Source organism: Macrobrachium rosenbergii, chromosome 26, assembly GCF_040412425.1.
Source record: "Macrobrachium rosenbergii isolate ZJJX-2024 chromosome 26, ASM4041242v1, whole genome shotgun sequence".
NCBI classification, from domain to species: domain Eukaryota; kingdom Metazoa; phylum Arthropoda; class Malacostraca; order Decapoda; family Palaemonidae; genus Macrobrachium; species Macrobrachium rosenbergii.
This window is the reverse complement of record NC_089766.1, coordinates 15,556,008-15,571,096: the sequence shown is the minus strand read 5'-3', so window position 1 is coordinate 15,571,096 and position 15,089 is coordinate 15,556,008. Positions and strand designations below refer to the sequence as shown.

Here is a 15,089-nt window from a genome sequence, read left to right as displayed (position 1 = left end):
TTTCCTTTTATAATTTTATCGATATATGAGAAAATAGTTCATGAAATAAATGCATGTTTATTTACATGTGCATTTTTATAAAGTATGAAATAATTAAAAAAGGAATAAAAAAATTATCTTGAGCATAATTTCTTAAAGTATATATAACCCTCGAATTCATTTAAATTATTTAAAATTATTTCAAAATGCCTTCAACAAATTTTTGAAAGCAACCATGAAATATTTAATTTGCACAGTAATTTTTTTTTATGAAAACTGGAAGTATTTATTAAAAATTATAATTAGAAAACTTATGAAAAAATTAAAATTAATTATTTGAAAACTTATTTTGAAAGTAACCTTTCAATTAATAACAGTTAATTTGCGAGTTTGTTTTATTTGAAAATATGAAATCATCTTTGAAATTATTTTTTAAACTGTCGTCAGAATTGTTTGAAGAGTAACCTTTGAAATAACCTCTGTTTTACAGATTAATCTGAAGCTACAACAATGAATAATAATGTTAATTACAGTTTTCTAAAAAAAAAATTTTGGATTACTTTTTAAACAATATCTTCTAGTCTCTTTCTCTTTCTCTCCGCAAACAAAAATTAAGTACACATACATACAGACATATTAAAATATATATATATATATATATATATATATATATATATATATATATATATATATATATATATATATATATATATATATATATATATATATATATCTATATATATATATATATATATATATATTATATTATATATATATATATATATATATATATATATATATATATATATATATATATATATATATATATATATATATATATATATATATATATATATATATATAATAAAGACTAAGGATTTCTGGTCTTAAAAGCTGTAAAATCAGTAACGAGAAGGTGAGTTGTATTCAAACTTAAAAAGACTATGACTTTTATTATTTTTTTTTTTTTCAATCACAGTCATCTTATTCGACTGGGTGGTTTTTGTAGCGTGGGGATCCGGGTGTCATCCTGCCTCCTTAGGAGTCCATCAATTTTCTCACCATGTGCGCTGTTTCTAGTAGCACAGTCTTCTGCATGAGTCCTGGAGCTACTTCGGCATCTAGTTTATTATTATTATTATTATTATTATTATTATTATTATTATTATTATTATTATTATTATTATATTATTATTATTATTATTATTATTATTATTATTATTATTATTATTATTATTATTATTATTATTATACAGTAGATGAAACTTATTCATATGGAACAAGCCCACAAAGGGGCCACTGACTTGAAATTCAAGCTTCCAAATAATATTATGGTGTTCATTAGGAAGAAGTAAGAGGGGGTAAAGGGAAAACAGAAAGAAGAGATCCTAATTATTAAAAAGAAAATAAAAATAAATTAATAAATTAACAAACAGATAAAAAAGTATTAAAATGCAAGGAGAATAGTATTAGGGTAGTAATGCATTGCACCTTCCCTTGAACTTCTCAATTTCCAGTTGCACGACATCCTCAGGGAGACTGTTCCACAGTCCAACGGTGTGAGGAATAAAGGACCTCTGGAACTGAGAAGTTCGACAGTGAGGCTAAACATTTACTGCATGTTGGATGCTGCTGTTCAGTGAACATGGTTGATCTGGGCAGGAAGAGAGGATCAAGGATCAATTGTGAATGTGAAAGATCTCTGTTGAGATGCAACTTATGATAAAGTGACAAACAAGAAACCATCCGTCGATGGTCCAAGTCAGACCTGCTACAAGTAGGACACAGAAACCTACCTGAAGTAAGGTTTAGAAAAGGCAACAAGGAATAAGGACAAGGAAATCAGGTTGACAAGTCTAAAGAGAGTCAGGCTTGAAAATGATACGATCAGGTTTACAAATCTAAAGCAAGTCAGGCTTAAAGATAATACTATCAGGTTTACAAGTCTAAAGAGAGTCAGGCTTGAAAATGATACTATCAGGCTGACAAGTCTAAAGAGTCAGGCTTGAAAATTATACTATCAGGTTTGCAAGTCTAAAGAGAGTCAGGCTTGCAAATGATACTAGCAGCTTGACAAGTCTAAAGAAAGTCAGGATTGAAAATAATACTATCAGGTTGACAAGTCTAAAGAGAGTCAGGCTTGAAAATGATACTAACAGGTTTGCAAGTCTAAAGAGAGTCAGGCTTGCAAATAATACTATCAGGTTGACAAGTCTAAAGAGAGTCAGGCTTGGAAAAGAGACTATCAGGTTTACAAGTCTAAAGAAAGTCAGGCTTGAAAATGAGACTATCAGGTTGACAAGTCTAAAGAAAGTCAGGCTTGAAAATGAGACTATCAGGTTTACAAGTCTAAAGAGAGTCAGGCTTGGAACAGAGACTATCAGGTTTGCAAGTCTAAAGAAAGTCAGGCTTAAAGATAAGACTATCAGGTTTACAAGTCTAAAGAGAGTCAGGCTTGAAAATGAGACTATCGGGTTTACAAGTCTAAAGAAAGTCATGCTTGGAAATGAGACTATCAGGTTGACAAGTCTAAAGAGAGTCAGGCTTGCAAAGGATACTATCAGGTTGACAAGTCTAAAGAGAGTCAGGCTTGCAAATGATACTATCAGGTTGACAAGTCTAAAGAGAGTCAGGCTTGCAAATGATACTATCAGGTTGACAAGTCTAAAGAGAGTCAGGCTTGAAAATGAGACTATCAGGTTGACAAGTCTAAAGAAAGTCAGGCTTGCAAATGATACTATCAGGTTGACAAGTCTAACGAGAGTCAGGCTTGGAAAAGAGACTATCAGTTTTACAAGTCTAAAGAAAGTCAGGCTTGAAAATGAGACTATCAGGTTTGCAAGTCTAAAGAGAGTCAGGCTTGAAAATGAGACTATCGGGTTTACAAGTCTAAAGAAAGTCAGGCTTACAAATGAGACTATCAGGTTGACAAGTCTAAAGAAAGTCAGGCTTGCAAATGATACTATCAGATTTGCAAATCTAAAGAGAGTCAGGCTTGCAAATGATACTATCAGGTTTGCAAGTCTAAAGAGAGTCAGGCTTGCAAATGATATTATCAGGTTTGCAAGTCTAAAGAGAGTCAGGCTTGCAAATGATACTATCAGGTTGACAAGTCTAAAGAGAGTCAGGCTTGCAAATGATGCTATCAGGCTGACAAGTCTAAAGAGAGTCAGGCTTGCAAATGATACTATCAGGTTGACAAGTCTAAAGAGAGTCAGGCTTGCAAATGATACTATCAGGTTGACAAGTCTAAAGAAAGTCAGGCTTGCAAATGATACTATCAGGTTGACAAGTCTAAAGAGAGTCAGGCTTGATAAAGATACTATCAGGTTTGCAAGTCTAAAGAGAGTCAGGCTTGAAAATGAGACTATCAGGTTGATAAGTCTAAAGAGAGTCAGGCTTGAAAATGATACTATCAGGTTGACAAGTCTAAAGAGAGTCAGGCTCGAAAAAGATACTATCAGGTTTGCAAGTCTAAAGAGATTCAGGCTTGAAAATGAGACTATTAGGTTTGCAAGTCTAAAGGGAGTCAGGCTTGAAAATGATACTATCATGTTTACAAGTTTAAAGAGAGTCATGCTTGGAAATGAGACTATCAGGTTTACAAGTCTAAAAAAAGTCAGGCTTGACAATGATACTGAACATTAGCTCTAAAATTCCTTTAAAAAGACAGGTTGAAAATTGTCTAGAAATCCAGGTTTGGAAAATCTTTACAAGGTTAGGTTTAGAGGTCTGCAGAAACACAAGTTTAGATATGAAGCTTGAGAATTCTTCTGAAAGCGGTGATTATTAGTAAATTAAACCAGACTTAGAAGGCAAGAGAAGACGTCTGCGGATTGGGAATTATGTTTATGTTACTTGAAGTGGTTGCAAGTTACCCCATAAGATTCCAGATTATCTTCTTGAAACAGAAATTTTGTTTATGTTTACCAGATACACATCTTTTTGCATGAACATCATAAACAGAAACTCACAACAAAACCAATAATAATAATAATAATAATAATAATAATAATAATAATAATAATAATAATAATAATAATAATTTTTTACATTTTCTTCTCGTCTTTATTCAAATTCTTATGCTAACAGCATTTCGGACAACTGTCCATCTTCAGGTTCTTGGATGTAGACCTCTTTTCAATGGAATAATAATAATATTAGTTAAACAACAACAATAACAAGAATAAAACCTTTCCATCAGTAAAATCACATTCTTCCTGTCTGTTTTGGCTGGTTTAGAAAAAAAAGCCACTGCAGAAATACAAAGTTTAAGTAAATTACTATATAAACATATATAATATAAGCAACAAAAACAACGACAATAATAATAATAATAATAATAATAATAATAATAATAATAATAATAATAATAATAATAACATGATTTTTTCTTGTTCACAGAGCTAGCAATTCAGAGTCGTCACTTAATATCTTGAGTAATATAGATAAAACTTAATCAATTTTCGATTATTAATCTTTCAGGTTGATTCGAAAACAAGCCCCTTTGAATCTTCGCCTTATTTGATGCTTGGTTTTGCAGTCTGAATTACTGTATAAGTGATTTTCATAAAATTACCAGTTTTTGATATTAATTTTTCCACATATTTTGAAATTATATGTAAATTAGCGTTTTATTCAATAAACGTAGTACGCGCTGCAAGAATTATAATTCATAATTTTAGGTAATCAGAGGGTTGAATAATGGGAGGGTAATATGAAATCCGGTTCAATTTCTCGAAGGGAGGAATATGTATCTACTTCACATTACCAGTTGATAAATTGAATCGAATTGAATAAAGAATTTAGGCCAATGGCCAAGCACTGGCACCTATGAGGTCATTCAGCGCTGAAATGGAAACTGACAGTAGAAAGGTTTGAAAGGCGTATAACAGGAGGAAAACCTCGCAGCTGCACTATGAACCAATTGTTAGGAGAGGCTGGAAAGTAAGATGGAAGAAAGAGACTATGAAAGGAGGTACAGAAAAAGGAACGAAAGGGGTTGCAGTTAGGGGCCGAAGGCAGACTGCGAAGAACCTTTAGTAAAGCCTACAGTGCACCACATTAGGTGCACTGACGGCGCTATGCCCCCTTACGGGGAGCTGATAACTTGAGGCCTCTACTGAACTGTTTAAAAATATGATGTACTAACTTGGCAATCACAACAAATATGTTGAACAATATATATATATATATATATATATATATATATATATATATATATATATATATATATATATATATATATATATATATATATATATATATTTATATTTATATATATACATACATATATACACATAAATACACACACACACACACACACACATATATATATATATATATATATATATATATATATATATATATATATATATATATATATACATATACATATATAATAATAGCAATAACAATAATCCTGTATTTTATCTCAGCTCATGGCCATATTCAAATACAAAAGCAGGTAGAAAATTCAGTTTAATAAAAGAAAATGACTAGCAGAATCTTTAAAATACTCTTATTACTGCGAATAAAAATAATAATGAAATTTATATGAAAAATACTGATACATATGGTATACATATAATGGTAGAAATTGGTTAAGCCAACGTTAATGACTGTATTAACAGTAGGAGGAGAGACAGTAAAGAAGCTATGTTATTAATTACAGCAGTCAGTGTTAATGACTGTATTAACAGTAGGAGGAGAGACAGTAAAGAAGCTATGTCATTAATTACAGCAGTCAGTGTTAATGACTGTATTAACAGTAGGAGGAGAGACAGTAAAGAAGCTATGTTATTAATTACAGCAGTCAGTGTTAATGACTGTATTAACAGTAGGAGGAGAGACAGTAAAGAAGCTATGTCATTAATTACAGCAGTCAGTGTTAATGACTGTATTAACAGTAGGAGGAGAGACAGTAAAGAAGCTATGTTATTAATTACAGCAGTCAGCGCTACTGATGAGAACAGTATATACAAATATTGGTAGTAGTGGCGATAATATAAAGATATTAAATGTAAATAAATATTAGGCCAATGCTGATGACGCAATGATAGAGTAATGAAAATGATTACGGTTCTGATAATAATAATGAAGATGACGGTGATTTAAATGATGAAAATCGTGCTTAAAGGATTAAGAGAATAATTACAAGGGCGTTCGGAGCCGCCAAACCTCAGCCAAGGCTGAAGAATCAAAACCAATCCCAATCCTATCCCTCCCAAAAGATAATCAATTGTTTGGCCAAGGTGGTTATAGTGTCGTGGAATGCAACTCAGATGTGGGTTCGCGTCTCCCCCAGGGCGATGAAAAATCGCTGGCTCTGTATCATGATCAGTTACTGCTGTAGTGTGGGGTCTGCGGTGGGAGGTTGAAACCAACATTCTTTGGAAGCTTGAATTTCAGGTCAGTGGCCCCTTTGGTGTGCTTGTTCCATGTAAATAGGTTTCATTTACTGAAATAATAATAATAATAATAATAATAATAATAATAATAATAATAATAATAATAATAATAATAATAATAATAATATCTTTCCAGAAATGTAATCACTTAGGTATTTTCTATAATACTTTTAGCAAACACACAAATAAACTAGGCAAAAGGACGAACAAATCCAACCAAAAACATAACCTAATTGTGATATATCTACTACTACTAGTATCAAAATTACTAAAACAAAAATAGTTGGTACAACTAAATTATAAAAAAACATAAGAGTTTCTTCGGCTAACAAGTAAAAGTTTTCTATACAACGTATAATGCTGTATGAAACTCTCAGACACCGCCCATAAAACTCTCAGACCCGGCCCATGACTGCGCCAGACGCACGATCATAGCTAACTTTAACCTTAAGTAAAATAAAAACTACTCAGGCAAGAAGGGTGCAATTAGGTATGTTTGATGATTGGAGGGTGGATGATCAGCATACTAGTTTGCAGCCCTCTAGCCTCAGTAGTTTTCAAGATCTGGGGACGGACAGAAAATAGCCATCTCAGAAGTTTTCTTTTACAGAACACTATAAAAAAACAGTAGTTTTAGTAATAACTAGTAGGCTACGAGGATATTGGGTGCATAAAAGACTAAATAATCGTGAAAATATAATAGCTAGGGAAAATGAGATAACACCCTTCGACAAATACTCATAAGGGTTCGAACTCAGGTCATCAGAACAACTAGAAAATGAACCCAAAGAGTTAATTAAATAAGACACTATCTTAGACTGGGATCCAGTCGCGTAACACACGTAGGATGCTAAATAAGAACAAAAGGGTAGTGGCAAAATAATTGTTTACGTGGATTTCGAAGCTATAGGAACGCTAATTCTCCCCTTGGAGGATAGTACTTTGGGATGAGTTCGCTATACCCATGTCTATTTATGTGTGTGTGTGTGTGTTTGTGTGTGTGTATGTATATTATATATATATATATATATATATATATATATATATATATATATATATATATATATATATATATATATATATATATATATATATATATATGTATATATATATATATATATATATATATATATATATATATACATATATATATATATATATATATATACATATATATATATAATATATATATATATATATATATATATATATATATATATATATATATATATATATATATATATATATATATATATATATGTACATACAAATGGACACACACACACGAGCATCTATATATATATATATATATATATATATATATATATATATATATATATATAGACTTGAAGAAACCCTAGTGACTTTTTCAATAATCTTTGTCTGTTGAATCAAGAACGAACCCACTGTGCAGAAAACTTCCACAGCATCAGCCACTTCTGAGTAATGGCATGAAACAGCTGATAATACGGAAGTGTGCTTCACAAAGGTTTCATCTGCTATTGGCAAATCAAAGAACGACTATTGAAGAAACTGTTACTGGTCTGCATATCTGTGAAGCCACTGCCTTTAGCAAAAGGAAGTAGAACCTTTTGAGAAAAACCTTAGAAACGACATAAAGCTGAAAGTACAAAAAATTAAGCTAACGATACTATGATAGTCCATAACAATGACGATGGAAGTGGAGAAGGGTGATGATAATGATATAATGCAATAGAAGGAGGGTGATCAAAAGATCAAATGCAGAAGATAAGGAGGCTACTTTAATAGGGAGTGTAGAAAAAGATGGAAAAAGGGAGAGAGAGAGAGAGAGAGAGAGAGAGAGAGAGAGAGAGAAAATAAGAGAGTCATGCTGTCTTGTGTGAGAGAGAGAGAGAGAGAGAGAGAGAGAGAGAGAGAGAGAGAGAGAGAGAGAGAGAGAGAGAGACCGAAATACTGCTTAGATAAAGAGCTTCACATCAAACCACAGTAATTGGAGAGAGAGAGAGAGAGAGAGAGAGAGAGAGAGAGAGAGAGAGAGAGAAGAAATAAAATCATGGTAATGTTATATGAGAGAGAGAGAGAGAGAGAGAGAGAGAGAATAAAACCGATTTAATGCAGAGATAGAGAGCTACATATCAAACCAAAGCAATGTAAGAGAGAGAGAGAGAGAGAGAGAGAGAGAGAGTTCGAATATAATGAAAGAGAAAAAGTACTAACCGAACTGAAGCTAATAACAACAACAAATCACAAGTGACCACAACAGCAAAACGAGAACAACGAAAACAACAAAAACAACAACAGCAACTCTACCAATCCTTTAAGTGACTAAAAACATTTTCCTTCCTTTTTTTTTTTTTACAAATAATGAGAATTTTGCATCGCCAATTAAAAGTATTTAAAAGTCACCGTTGTCGTTCTAAGAGGAAAAACAATCGAATGATGAAAAGTGTCGCTTTTTGTCGCTTAGGGAAATAAAAAAAGAATTAAAAAAAAACTTCTTGCTACAAAGTATCTGGCGCTGATTATCTGTACTTTGTTGTGATATTTTTACGGCGGTATTTTTTTCTAATGAAAAATATTTAAGTGACTTTTTTTATTTGTATTTTTTTTCCCCGAGGCTGGTTTGCATCTAGGAGTGTTTTATGTAAGCCAAGGATCGCCCAATAAAAGTCGCTTCTCAGATGAAAAAGAGGAGAAAAATCCCTTTGTTCAACTCTCTTTTTTCAAAATAGTTCGTTGTTTATTTTTTTTCTATTCGGCCAATTAATTATTTTGCGATTTCAGTGTTAATTAATTCTCGATTTTTTCCCTCACCTTGATAATAAAAAGGGGGGAAAAATGCATTACGATATGTTTCATATTTTCGTTTTCTTTCCTTTGTGGCCCTTGGCGAATTCTACACGGCCTTTCAAGTATTGATATTTTGAAAATATAAAAATATATAGATTGATGTATCAGTTTTCAAGTTAAACAATAATAGAACTGTCAAGCTTTCGGCTAAACAAGGAAAAAAGTGTCACCCATAAAACGTTAATAAACAAAAGTTCATAGGCTGTGAAACAGGCAACATTCATAGGCCTCCTTTCGAGTCAGTCATTGATAAAATCATTTACTCGCAGAGCCGGGCCTATGAGGCGTTACTTCCCAGGCAACAGGACAGTAACTGTGTTGTTTTCCGCCAGTACACGCTACTGTAGCAGTCGGTGGGCGTGGCCACGGACGCTCATTGGTCGACGGCGTATTAAATTCCAAGCCCCGGCGTCCGGGGCGCCCTGATTGGCCAGCGGGTAATAAGGGGCGTGGCGGAGATGTGCAAAATGTCGGGGGTTGTCGGTAGCGCAGATCTGGTGTGTGTCTGTGCGTTGGGCATTTGGGGGATAAATAAATGAACTCTAATTGTCGTCCCCAGTGTTGACAAGAGGCTTGACCCGCAAGGCAAGGAAAGAGAGACGGCGAGACAGGGAGAGAGAGAGAAAGAGAGAGAGACGGGAATAGAGACAGACGAAAGAGAATATATCAGTGCGAGACGTTGTGGATCACTAGCGCACCAGGCAGACATTTCAAAGTGTGTTATCCCATAAGAGACTTGTGTTTCGATGTTAGCGCTCTCTCCCAATCCCCCCAAAATATACGTAAATATTCTAAAGACGCTTAAAAAAATCTCTTTTCCAAAACAGTGACCATTTTCCGGCCTACACGTGTGAAGCGACATTTAAAATTAGGCAAAGCGACAGCGCTCGGGACTACAGCGGACTGAGAGATTTAGCGTTCGTGGCCAAGTGATATGACAACACGTGCTTGAACAACGGAGAGAGAAAGAGAGGGAGAGATAGAGAAGGAGAGACGGAGATGAGCGCAGAAGAGCAAGTGTCGATAATATTTTAGCCGAGATGAAACAGCAGGAAGATACGGTAAGTGCAATATTCATTTTTGTGTTTTTGTAAGGAACGTTATTCTGTACTTTTGCCAATATCGCTAAAACATGTTATGTCCATCTTGAGAAATATTTAAAAATGCGAAAATGGAAATAGAAAAATATAAACAAGAAATAAATCTTGTTCACGCTGTTATTCCCAGCAGAAAATTAGGAAATTTAAAATGCCCTTTAGTGGTATTATAATATATCATAAAGTACCGCCATCATGAAAAAAAACCTGAATTTTTAACATCGGTGGCAACTGTGACCAAATAAAAGCATTCATTAATATATAGGCTATATCTATATATATATATATGTACGTGTGAATAAATAAATCTTGTGATATATTTAACAAAGTCATTATATAGCCTACCGGCGAAAGCATTCTTGACATGCTACAATATTTACATAAGCCTGCATGCAACTTATCTATCATCTATATATATAAATATATACAGTATATATATATATATATATATATATATATATATATATATATATATATATATATATATATATATATATATATATATATGTATATACATACATATATATATATATATATATATATATATATATATATATATATATATATATATATATATTTATTTATAAACCGTGTGTGGATAAAAACAGGCTACTTGTATAAAAAATATACTGCAATTGAACACAGCCATGTCAGTGTTAGCTTGAGGAATATAAGTACAAATTATATATATATATATATATATATATATATATATATATATATATATATATATATATATATATATATATATATATATATATATACATATACAAGTAGACCATCAATATGCACAAGAATGCAACCATATCGCAAACAAGAATTAATAACTGAAAATAATGGGTATGCATTATTAGAAAAAAAAATTATTAGCTTGAAAAATATTCGCGTGAATCACTAAGGCCTGAAAGGAAGTTTAACTAATAAACTAATATACGATTTAACAATATACAAATCAATTCGCAATGATTTATACTTTCGGTCAATTCCCGTTCAAATTTCTTTCTATTCAAATTGAATATCATTGTCCTTGTTTACTTATTATCTTTGTTGCCGTCGCTATTATCGTTATTATTAGCCTACTGTCATCATCGGTATTGTTAATGACTGCTTTGTCCGTGTTAATAATTTTGCCATTATCTTTAGTGTTATTTTCATGTGCGGACAATAATTATATTGTTTCGTTTGGTGCTGGTGTCTTGACATGAAAAATAATTTATTCATTGTTATTATTATTATAATTATTATCATCATGCTGCGTTTGCTGCTGGAATCTTTATTAAAAAGTATCAATAATATTTAATTTTTCTTCATATATTAATGTACATCGGAGAACCGATGTTTCAGTAAATATGTTGGTAATAATTTTTGGAGAAACATTATATATGTGTATGTACGTATTATATATGTATATATATATGCATTATATATGTATTTATATTATATTATATTATATATATATATATATATATATATATATATATATATATATATATATATATATATATATATATATATATATATATATATATATATATAAACATACACACATACATACATATATTCCGCATATATATGCGTCGTGTGTAAACTTCTGTACGATAAATACATCGAAGTATCAGCTTGATGAAAGAGTAATCTACTGCGGTATTTAGCGGCTAAGCGTTATGGCCAAGTGATTGACTTTTTTTTAATATATTTCAAGATAAGAAATCTTACTTCCTGAATCTCAAATACTGCTTTATTTCGTATTTAAATCTTCTTGTTATATCGACGTCGTCAGAATGGCAGCATGCATGATTATTATTATTATTATTATTATTATTATTATTATTATTATTATTATTATTATTATTATCACCATCATCGTCATTATTATTATTATTATTATCATCATCATCATCATCATCATTATTATTATTATTATTATTATTATTATTATTATTATTATTATTAGGCCATCTTCATTATCAGTATAACTGCTATTGTCGTTACTGCTTAAATCTCATAATCTTATCACAACCACAATCGGAATCCAAGTTATTAAAAATATTATCATTACCACTCTCGTTACAGCTTCTAAATGATCATAACGGAACCACGAAAATTATAATCCTAATTCATATTATTTCCATCATCATGAATATTTTCATTACTTGTGCTACCACTTATAATGACATCATTATAACTATCATTATAATCACAGGTATCGTTAAAATTTACAGTATTATTATTCGTGGTCATCACTGTCACTCTCAATCTAATTTGGCCTTAATTCTCATAATAAAAAGAAATTAAAAAAATTAAATAAAGTCCCAATGTAAAACAAGACTTCAGGAAATCGTCAAAGTGTTCATAAGCAAATAAAATACGTCTAGATACATATATAATATAAAAATTTATCTTTCAGTTCGTCTCACTCCATCTACAATGCAAAATAGTCCTCGAACTTTCGGAATAAAAATATTTAAGCTCAGATATGTAAATTTATTCTAAAATACATACGCCGCGGTCAAGTATTTTACATAATATTTATATAACAGTAATGCGTAATTTAAATATACTTTTTTGGCTCTATTTTGCATAAATAAAACAGAAGAAAAATAATCCATAATTTTACCGATGGTAAAATATTCTTAAAACCCTCAATATTAAAAAGCTAAAAAAATGAAAAACTATAAAAATAATAAATAATAATTATTAATATTACCATTATAACTGACACCATCCCTATTGCCGTTGTTTTGTCACCGTTATTATATAAGTGATACCTTATTACCACTATTTTTATCAGTCAATAAGTGATATCTTATTACCACTATTTTTATCAATCGTAACTGATATCTTATTACCACTATTTTTATCAGTCTATAGCTGATATCTTATTACCACTAGTTTTATCAGTCTATAGTTGATATCGTTTTACAACTATTTTTATCAGTCTATAACTAATACCTTATTACTATTTTTTAATCAATCTATTACTGATATCTTATTACCACTATTTTTATCAGTCTATAACCGATATCTTATTACCATTATTTATATCACTCTATAACTGATATCTTTTTACAGCTATTTTTATCAATCTATAACTGATACCTTATTACCACTATATTTATCAATCTATAACTGATATTTTATTACTACTGTTATTATTAATCTATTTATCATTCGGTTTCCGTAGGCCTGTGCAGCATGAAAGTAGACAATGCGGAGCAAATAATAATAATAATAATAATAATAATAATAATAATAATAATAATAATAATAATAATAATAATAACTATAATAATAATAATAACAATGCACAACAACCGTTTAAAAAGAACAAATGAGAAAATTCAACCTTTCGTAAATATGTCAAAATTAGTATAGGCTATCATAATTCTACAGATTCACACAAAATTTAAGTACGAGCGTGCGCACGCGGATGGTTATTTTAGTCTACAAAAATGCAAAAGGTTATAAACAACGCCAACTTGTATTTCTGGGAGTTTAATAACAGCATAATAATAAGTGCAATCAGAAGGTATAATAATAATAATAATAATAATAATAATAATAATAATAATAATAATAATAATAATAATAATAATAATAATAATAATAATAGTAGTAGTAGAAAATAGTACAATAATAATAATAATAATAATAATAATAATAATAATAGTGATAATAATAATAATAATACCATAATTAACACAGTAATAATATTCACATTAACATGAATAATACTGATAAAAAATAAAAATAACAACTACAAGTATAACCTATACACGAAAATAACAATGACAGTAATGATGGGAGAAATAAACATGACGAAAAATAAACTGAGAAGAAAGAAATAAAAAAATGATAATAATAGTAACGCCTAAAAAGACGATAATAGCAAAAGTAAAAAAAAAAAAAAAAACAATAATAATACACTGAAGAATCCCACTGAAATAAATACATACCCAATCCAGCTCGATCGCCAACAAGCAAAGAAATCGGCACAGCCTCATTCAAGCCCCGTCTGTCTATCTGCCCGTCTCTCTGTCCCTTTCCCTGTCTCTCTCTCTGTCTCTATTTCTCTGTGTGTGTGTGTCTCTCTCTCTGTCTATCTGTCCGTCTCTCTGTCTCTGTTTTTCCCCTTTGTGTGTCTCTCTCTGTCTATATGTCCGTCTCTCTGTCTCTGTCTCTCTCCCTGTCTATATGTCAGTCTCTCTCTCTCTCTCTCTCTCTCTCTCTCTCTCTCTCTCTCTCTCTCTCTCTCTCTCTCTGTCTGACACTCATCTCCAAGAAGTGTCTTTCTGAAAGAGCGCGCTCTTAATGATATTCATCCCCTCCTGAAGAGGATGAATCGATAAGATCGTTTCCCACCACCACCCCCCCCGCCCCCCATGTCTTGATTCATGCGTTATCGTGAGGCTATTTAACGAGGACTTTACTTAAGGGGTTCCTCTCGAGGAGGTGAACGGTCGGACGGTGAGCGTGTGTGGGTGTGGTGATTGAGATCTTCTAGATATATGTATATGTACACATATATAATATACATAAATAATATATATATAAATATATATACATATACTGTATATATATAAACATATATACACATATATGTATATATATAAATACATATATATATATATATATATATATATATATATATATAGATATATATATATATATATATATATATATATATATATATATATATATATATATATATATATATATATATATATATATATATATATATATATATATATATTATGGCCACGCAGAAATT

General features: G+C 30.8%; 1 protein-coding gene across 1 annotated transcript in view; it reads left to right on the top strand.

Annotated features, from left to right (window-relative positions):
• The first annotated feature begins 9,778 nt into the window (after positions 1-9,778).
• Positions 9,779-15,089, top strand: part of LOC136853075 (uncharacterized) — a 138,640-nt gene continuing 133,329 nt past the window's right edge. Inside the window, exon 1 of the mRNA XM_067128350.1 lies at positions 9,779-10,282. The gene's annotated coding sequence lies outside the window, so the exon portion shown is untranslated. The remainder of the gene's footprint in view (positions 10,283-15,089) is intronic.